This window comes from Loxodonta africana, chromosome 11 (genome assembly GCF_030014295.1).
Source record: "Loxodonta africana isolate mLoxAfr1 chromosome 11, mLoxAfr1.hap2, whole genome shotgun sequence".
Lineage (NCBI taxonomy): Eukaryota > Metazoa > Chordata > Mammalia > Proboscidea > Elephantidae > Loxodonta > Loxodonta africana.
The window spans coordinates 17,546,351-17,556,271 of NC_087352.1; positions in this window are offsets into that span (position 1 = coordinate 17,546,351).

The following is a 9,921-nucleotide window of genomic DNA, read 5'->3' on the forward strand; positions in this document are numbered from 1 at the left end:
TCATATGGTACCTCCTGAAATGGTTGAACATTGACCAATTCTTTTTGGTATAGTGACTCTGTGTATTCCTTCCATCTTCCACAGGTATAGGGGTTAGGATTTATAAAACATATTTTTGGGGGACACAATTCAATCCATAACTGAGACCCAGGCTCGATTCCACCTCCTTGGACACCTCAAGGCCTATACCTGCTCTCTGGACTTCAGAGACGCCAGGAGAAGACATAAGGGTTTTTTGTTTTTTTTTTTTCTGGTGAAGTGTGAAACGGAGTTACACAGCTCTGAGTGTGTTTTGCTCCATCCTCGATCCAGACCTGTAGGATCCAGTGATTTTATTCAGGTCACATGTCAAAACGAGGACCCCTTTTTTGGGAATAGAAGCTCTGAGTGACAGCCAATGCAGCCAGGAGCTGCTTAGCTGTTTTCAAACAAAACTTTGGATTCTGGGTTTGGCTCAATTAACAGCTGCTCAGACCAAATGGAGCCTGCCCCCTCCTGGCCATTTTCCTCAAAGAGCTGGGTGTGGCTCAAGCCAGTCAAACTAAATTTACTAGCCTACATACCTGAGAAAAATGCAGTTTTTTCTTACCACACCTGCACACCATGCTAACCTATGTAGTCCATGTTTGTATGTATTTCCTTGTGAGAGATGGTATAAAAAGATAAGCCTCTCCTTGTTTGGGGAGCTTGAGTTGAGGTATACACCTCCTTACTCCTTGCCTGCATGCTGGAAATAAACTCTCTTCCTCCCCCCTCACCTCGGTGTTTCCTTATTGACGAGAAGCTGCACCCAGCAGGACCGGCTTTGGGTAACCCACCGCCGTCAAGTCGATTCCGACTCATAGCTACCCTATACTATAGTTTTGGGTAACAAGACCACTAATATATAATCTCTGGAGTGGAGCCCTGCAGGAGGGCTCAGGTGGCCAAGAAGGGCTGTAATTATCTAGAGTCCTTCTTTTCTTCCTTCCTTCCCTTGTTCCCTCCTCCCTCCTTCCCTAAGTTCTTCCTTTCTGACCTTCATTAAACAAATTGTTCATTAAACTTCTGCTGTGAGTCAGACAGGCCACCTCTCCTGGAGCTCCCCTCCTTGTTGGGGAGGATGGAGCATAAGCCAGAATCCCAGCCCGTCATCTGGTGAAGGGCCAGGGAGCTGGAGGGCCAGGGCTCTGGGGTGGACAGCCATGGGATGGGGAGGGTTGAATCCCTGCCACCTGCTGACTGTGTGACTTCGGGCTGGTTGCTTAGCCTCTCTGTGCCTCAGTTTTCCCTATTATAAAATGGGAACAATATCAGCACCTACTTCATAGGGCTCTTATGAGCCTTAAATGAGTTAATATTTATCTTGAACCGGAACTATCCCATGAAGTCACCTTTGAACGAAGCCACAGTTTAGCTCAACTAGTAAAGAATGTTCACCTTGAGCAGTGAGCTCTTTTAAAGAATTATCTATATGAGATCAAACAGACAGCAGAAACACAGTGAGATTTAGGGGACAGAGAGTCTGATTCGATGGTGGTGAACAATGTGGGCAGATACAGCAAGAATGGTGACACAATGGCAAGAATGTAACTGTCTTAGTTGTCGAGTATTGCTATAACAGAAATATCACAAGCTGATGGCTTTAATAAGCAGAAATTTATTCTCTCACAGTCCAGGAGGCTCGATGTCTGAATTCAGGACTCCAACTCCTGGGGAAGGCATTCTGTCTTCTGTTAGTTCTGCAGGAAGATCCTTGCCATCAATCTTTCCCTGGTCTAGGAGCTTCTCAGCCCAGGGACTCTGGGTCTGAAGGACTCGCTCCACTCCTTGTGCTTTTTTCTTGGTGGCATGAGGTTCCCCCCTCTCTGCTATCTTCTCCCTCCTTTTATCATTTATAAGATAAAAAGTGATGCAGGACACATTCCAGGGAAACTCCCCTTACATTGGATCAGGGCTACGACCTGAGTAAGGGTGTTGCATCCCATCCTAATTCTCTTTTACATAAAATAATCCTGCCTCACAAACCACAGGCAGAGGTTAGGGTTTACAACACATAGCATAATCATATTAGATCACAAAATGGTGGGCAACCACAAAATACTGGGAATCATGGCCTAGTCAAGTTGATACATATTTTGGGTGGAATTCAATTCAATTTCTAACAGTAACCAATGTCATTCAACTGTACATGTAGAATATTTTGAACTGGGTATAAGTTTTTTTTATGTATATTTTCACACACACACAGAAAGAAAAAGAAGAAGAAGAAAGAAAGAAAATTCCATTTTGCAGAAGAGAAAACTGAGGACCAAAGTCCAGGGAGTGACTACACAAAGGAATTTTTTTTTTTTCCCCTAGGAGGGGATCTCAGAACTGAGTCCAGGGATTCTGATGCCCAGTCCTGGTCCTTTTCCTCCACATTGTGCTTGGGGTGGAAGTGGACCCAGCTTCCTTCATACCATTGGGGGCTGCTGGAGCCCAGCATGAAATCCTCAATCAGACAGAACTGGGGCCTCAGCTAGACACAGGCTGAGACCGGTTAGTGGAATAGACAGTTGTTATTGAATATTAGCTGCCATGGAGTTGTCCCCTGGCTCATGGCGACCCCGTGAACAATGGAATGAAACGCTGTCTGGTCCTGGGCCATCCCCATGATCTGATGTGGATTGGACTGTCGTGATCCATAGAGTTTTCCATTGGCTGATTTTTGGAAATAGATCACCAGGCCTTTCTTTTAGTCCATGTTAGTCTGGAAGCTTCACTGAAGCCTGTTCAGCATCATGGCAACAAGAAAACCTCCCCTGACGGACAGGAGGTGGCTGCACGTGAGGTTCATTGGCAGGGAATCGAACCCGGGTCTCCCACATGGAAGGCGAGAATTCTACCACTGAACCACCATTGTCTCAAGGAATAGACAGACAAGTAAACATATCAGCTGTATCTAGTGGACTTCACCCAGATTGCAATAAGAACTTAGGGGAGAAGTAAAGTGAGCTGGCCCATAGCGTTTATGGAGCTCCACTGCCTTCCCAGTACGGCATTGTGAAGAATTATGAGGGGAGGAGTAAAACCAAAATAAAAAGTGCACGGTAAGCAAACAAACGAGCAAACCCTCTAACCAGTGTGGGGTCTCAGGCAGCCTTTAAACTTCCTGGACCCCAGTGTGTTTCTCAGGGGGAAGAAGTGCTGAACTAGGATGGAGTCCAGATTGAGGGTCTGTGGTGCAATGGTTAAGTGCTCAGCTGCTAACTGAAAGGTCTGTAGTTTGAACCCACCAGCTGCTCCATGTGAGAAAGACCTGGCAATCTGCTCCGTAAGGATTTTAGATTAGAAAACCCTAAGGGGAAGTTCTACTCTGTCACATAAGGTCGGTATGAGTTAGAATAGGCCAGACAGCAAACAACAAGACTCCTTCTGTAACCGAAGGAGGGTTCTTGTTCTGTCCTATTAGCCGATCGAAATAAGACGGACTCCACGCCACCAGTTGCAAGGGAAACAGAAAGTAGATACTTGTCTGTGCAGACAAGGAGCAAAGCGGGGTCTAGCAACCCTAAAGCCACGTGCTCACTGTCTGAGGGGGTTGGGGAGATTTTTATTTCCAACGGCGTCTGGGGGCTGGGTTTGGTGCCCGGAACTCTCTGCCCTTAGCCCGCCCATGTCCACATATGGAGGTCCGGATGCTGAACCATTTTTGCGATGTCAATTTTTTTTTTTTTCAGGTTCAAGGACCGATTCAGCACACAGCCCTTCAGGTCCCGCGCATGCGCCAAAGTCTTGGTTCACGCATGCGCAGGATTCTGGCATCAAATGCGTGGTTAGGGCAGTGTGGTCCAGCCAAAACGCAGTTAGAAGCTGTGACTTGGCGGGCTGCAAGCTGGGCTGGGCAGGGGGCAGCCGCAGAGCGGTGGGGGGAGGTGGGTAAGTCTTGGCGGAGGCTTCACTTCCATGTTCCGTGATTCTCCGCTTTCTCTCCTCATGGAGATTAGAATCAATGCCAAAGTTAGATAATAAAATGCCATGAAGGATTTATTAAGCACTAGGAAGAAAAGCCTGGTGATCTCCTTCTGAGCCCAGTGTAGATGTTGCTACGAAGGTATTTACGTGTGATTAACATTTACCACCAGGAGTCCCTAGGTGGTGCAAATGGTTAAGCCTATGGCTACTAACTGAAAGGTTGGTGAGTCAAACATACACAGAAGTGCCTCAGAAGAAAGGCCTGGCAATTTATATCTGGAGGGCAATTTATGCCTGGAAGGTCACAGCCATTGAAAATCCAATGGAGTCAGTTCTACTCTGCACATATGAGGTCTCCATAGTCAGAACTGACTGGACGGCAACAGGAACATTTATAATCTGTTGACTTTGAGTAAAGGAGATGATCCCCAGTATTGTTGGTGGGTCTCATCCAATCAGTGGAAGGCCTATGAGTGAAAAATTGAGGTTTCCTGAAGATGGAATTCTGCCTCAAGACTGTGATAGAAATCTTGTCAGAGTTTCTAACCCACCACCTGCCCAATGAATTTCCGCCTCAAGAATGCTGGAGTTTCCGGCCAACCAACCCCCTGACCTATGGATTTTGGATTTGCCAGTCTCCACAATTGGGTGAGGCAATTCCTTAAAATAAATACATCTGTATTCCTGTATTTATATCTATCTTCTTTGGCTTTATTTCTCTGGAGAATCATGGCTAATACAGAAGGTCAATTGTTTTTTGTTGTTAGTTGCTGTCGAGTTGGGTCCAACTCATGGCAACCTCATATATAGCAGAATGAAATGTTGTCCCATCCTGTGCCACCTTCATGGTTGTTGGTATGTTTGAGTCCATTGTTGCCGCTCTTGTGTCAGTCCATGTCATTGAGGGTTTCCCTTGTTTTCACTGACCTTCTACTTTCTGAATTGCCAAAAGAATCGACATGTCTGTCTTGGAAGAAGTACAGCCAGAATGCTTCTTAGAAGTGAGGATGGCGAGACTTTGTCTTGCTTACTTTGGACATGTTACCAGGAGGGAAAAGTCCCTGGAGAAGGACATCAGCTTGGTGAAGCAGAAGTCAACAGAAAAGAGGAAGAGCCTCAATGAGATGGATTGACAGTGGCTGCAACAATGGGCTCAAACACAGCGAAGATTGTGGGGATGATACAGGAGAAGGCGAGGTTTCTTTCTGTCATACATAAGCTCACCATGAGTCGGAGGTAACTCAATGGCACCTAACAACAACTAGTTCACCAAACATGATGTCTTTTTCTAGCAACTGCTCTTTCCTGATGACATGTCCAAAGTAGGTGAGTTGAAGTCTCGCCATCCTCGCTTCTAAGGAACTTCTGGTTGTATTCCTTCTAAGACCGATTTGTTTGTTCCTTCTAAGACTAATTTGTTCGTTCCTTCTAAGACTGATTTGTTCATTCTTTTGGCAGTCCATGGTATAGTTAATATTTTAGGGGCCTGTTTTCAGTTATGCAGAAATTGAGAAGATTACTCAAATCCAGTCAAAGAAAAGCCACTGAGTTAGGGAGAAAGGCCTCACAGAGCAGCTCCTGACTGGCTTCTTGGGCTGCTCTCCCAGGAGTCCAGGCCTGGAGGTAGATGACATGGCAGCTATGGAATGGAGAGGGACCAGGGGAGGCAGGGACCTTGGGCTGACAGGTCACAGGGGGGCCATCCTCTGCTAATGGTGTGGTGTCCTGATGTAAAATCTGTGCCATTTAGTTCTAAGTAATAAAAATCACTTCACCTTTGAGGGACGTGTGTGTGGGAAATGAAATTTGGTTAAAGATACTTGGTAAAGATAAAAAGGAACTGATGCTTTCAATGTGAGTTTCCAGTTATTTGCATCCCACTTCCGTTCATGATTTTGCAATAAACTCAGTTTTCCTCCTCAGCAACTCCGTGAGGTAAACAAAAGCTGGGTCTGTTGAGCAACGACCCCACAGGTCCACCCTCGGGCACACCAAGGCCGCTGAGTGATGATCTGTGGCGTCAAGAGGTCCAGGGAGGGGAGCAATGTCTCTCCCCAAGTTAGGAAGAGAGTGACTCGGTTCACTGCAGACTGAGGAGGGAAATGGACTGTGTCAGGGTGCCTGGGTGGTGCAAATGTTTGCATACTAGGCTCCTCACTGAAAGGTTGGCAGTTCGTGTCCACCCAGAGGTGCCTTGGAATAAAGGCCTGGCAATCTGCCTCCAACAGATCATAGCCATCGAAAACCCTATGGAGATAAAAGACTCCTAATCAAAAGAGGAAAATGTAGAACACAGTTTAAAATTCTCATGGATCCCAGACTTTCTGGAGCCATGGAGGCTGGATGAATCCCTGAAGCTCTTGCCCTGAGATAATCTTTAAACCTTAAACCAAAAATATCCCCTGAAGTTTTTAAAATAAAAAAAAAAAAGTTTAACTAGTAAAGAATGTCTGCCTTGAGCATTTTGCTCTTTTAAGAACTATGTATATGGGATCAAAGTGACAACAGCAACTGGAAAGATTCGATAGGAAGCTTAGGGGGCAGTGAGTTTATGTTAATGGAGAAAGAACAACTCAGAAAGGAGGGTAGGAATGGCTGCACAACTTGAAGAATGTAATCAATGTCACTGCTGAACTGTACACGTGGAAATGTTGGATTTGTGTATATTTTGCTGTGTATGTTCTCAATAACAACAAAATTAAAAAAAGAAAAGAAAACCCGTTGGAGCACATTTCTACTCTGGCACGCATTGGCTCACCATGAGTTGAAGACCACTCGGTGACAACTGGTTTTCTTAGGCAGGATAACCCAGGGGTTTAGAGGTTAGCTCCCAGGAGCTGGACAAGGGCTAGTCCTTTCTTTGGAACGTGCAGGATTTGAACACCCAGGTCTGTTGAGTTCACCCTTTACTGCACATGGACCTGCCTGAGGGAGTGAGAGAAAAGTGAGGCAGAGAAACGAGAATCTGGGGTCACCTGGACCTGGGTTTGAGGCTCCTGGGCCTGTCCCCAGGAAGGCTGGGGGGAAACCATGGGGGCCATATATGCAGAGCTTCTGGGAAATGCCAGGCACGAGGGCCCCTCAGTGCTGCCTAGAGGGCTGTGCCCAGGGTGGGCCTCGTGGGGGAGGTTCTTGGTCTCTCTTGTTCATTCATTCATTTGATATTTATCAATCTCCTCCTCCATATCAGGCCTTGTTATGGATTGAATCTTGTATCTCCCCAAAATATGTGTTGTAATTTCTAACCCCCATATCTGTGGATAAGGAGCCCTGGTGGCACAGTGGTTAAAGTGCTCACCTGTTAACTGAAAGGTCGGCGGTTTGAACCTATCAGCAGCGGGAGAAAGATGTGGCAGCCACCTTCTGTGAAGATTACGGCCTCTGAAACCCTGTGGTCACTAAGAGTTGGAATTGACTTGATGGCAATGGATTTGGTTTTGGTTACACCTGTGGATGTAATCCCATTTGGGAACAGGGATTTCTTTGTTATGTTAATGAGACCATATCAGTGCAGGGGATTTCTTAAACCTAATCACTTTCGGAAACCCTGGTGGCGTAGTGGTTAAGTGCTACGGCTGCTAACCAAAAGGCCAGCAGTTTGAATCTACCAGGAGCTTCTTGGAAGCTCTGTGGTGCAGTTCTCCTCTGTCCTATAAGGTCACTATGAGTCAGAAATGACTTGGTGGCAACAGGTTTAATTACTTTTGAGATATAAAGAGAGTGGATTAGGCACAGAAGCAAGAAGCACAGATGGGAAGATGGATGCCACATGGAGATCACCAAAGCACCAAGGAACAGAAGCTGAAAAGAGACAAGGACCTTCCTCCAGAGCCAACAGAGACAGAGAGCCTACCCCTAGAGCCAGCACCCTGAATTCAGACTTCTAGCCTCCTAAACTGTGAGAAAATAAATTTCTGTTTGTTAAAGCCACCTTCTTGTGGTATTTCTGTTATAGCAGCCCTAGGTAACTAAGAAGGAGCCCTGGTGGCACAACGGGCAATTGTTTGGCTGCTAACTGAAAGGCTGGTGGTTTGAACCCACCCAGTGGCTCTGCGAGAGAAAAGACCTGGCGATCTGCTCCTGTGAAGATTACAGCCTAGAAAACCCCATGGGGGCAGTTCTACTCTGCCCTATAGCTTTGCTATGAGTCCGAATTGACTCCAGGGCACCCAGCAACAACATGTCTGCTTAAATTTCTCCCCCTTGACTGTGATTATTTCTCAAAAGATCTTTCTGGTCCTCCCCCTCCTTTTTCTTTCCTTTTCATTGCAATAAAATTATATGTAACAAAGCATTTGCCATTTCGACTTTTTTTAAAATTGTGGTAAAAATATAAGAAAAGATTTGCCAATTCAACAATTTTTACATGTCTTGTAAGGAGGAATCAGTCCCTGGAGAAGGACTTAAAGCTTGGTAAAGAAGAGGGTCAGTGAAAAAGAGGAAGACTCTTGATGAGCTAGATTGACACAGTGGCTGCAACAATGGACATAGCAACCGTTGTTAAGATGGTGCATGACTGGGCAGTGTTTTCTTCTTTTGCTATATAGGGTCACCATGTGTCAGAACTGACTAGATGGCTCCTAACAGTAACTTCAGTGACACATTGCTCAGTCAACATTTTGTACGTGTACAACTCAGTGACAGTAATGATGTTTGCCATGTTTGTTCCTTTTTTTTGTTTTTAGATAGAGGTTTACATAACAAATTAGTTTCTCCTTAAACAATTAATACACATATTCTTTTGTGACATTGGTTGCCAACCCCACGACATGTCAACACTCTCCCCTTCTCAACCCTGGGGCCCCCCATTTCCGTTCGTCCAGCTTTCCTGCCCCCTCCTTCTCGACCTTGCTCCTGGGCTAGTGTGCCCATTTAGTCTCACATACATGGTTGAGCTATGGGTGTCATTGTTTGTTTTATTGGCCTGTCTAATCTTTGGCTGAAGGGTGAACCTTGGGAGTGACTTTAGTACTGAGTTAAAAGGATGTCCAGAGGTCATACTCTCGGATTTCTCCAGTCTGTGACACCAGTAAGTCTGGTCTTCTCTTTTTTTTTGAGTTTGAATTTTGTTCTACATTTTTCTCCATCTCTGTCCAGAACCCTCCAACGTGATCCCTTCCAGAGAAGTTGGTGGTAGTAACTGGGCACCATCTAGTTATGCTGGACTCAGTTTGGTGAGGCTTTGGTAGTTGTGGTCTGTTCCTTGTTTTTTATGGCCTCGACAGCATAGAGAAACACAGGTCAGGGATATTGTAGGATGCCCCTCTACTGGGATTTGTCTGATGTTTTTCATCATGATTATATTGAGGTTATGGGTTTTGGGAGAGGAAAACCATAGAGGTGAATTTCCTTTATGAGTTGAATTGTGTCCCCTAAAAAGACATGCTCGTAGTCCTGACCCTGTACCTGTGAACATGACCTTATTTGAAATAGGGTCTTTGCAGATGTGATTAGTTAGGCTAGGTCATACCAGAGTAGGGTGGGTCCTAGTCCAATAAGATTGGTGTCCTTACAGGAAGAGGAGAAGACACACAGACAGACACAGAGGGAAGATGGACAGGTGAGATGGAGGGAGAGATAGGGGTGATGCAATCCAAGCCAAGAAACGCCAAGGCTTGCTGGGAACCACCAGAAGCTTGAAGAGGCCAGGAAAGAGCTTCCCCTAGAGCCTTCAGAGAGAGCATGGCCCTATCAGCAGCTTGATTTCAAACTTTATAGTCTGCAGACCTGTGAGACAATAAATTTTTGTTGTTTAATGCCACCCAGTTTGTGGTACTTTGTTACAGCAGAAACAAAAAACGGAACCCATTGCCATCAAGTCGCTGCCAACTCATGACGACCCCGTGTGTGTCAGAGTAGAACTGTGCTCCATGGGGTTTTCTTGGCTATAATCTCATGGAAGCAGATCACCAGGCCTTTCTGTGGTGCCACTGGTTTGAGCCACCAGCCTTTAGGTTAGTATTCAGGTGAAAACCATTTGTGGCA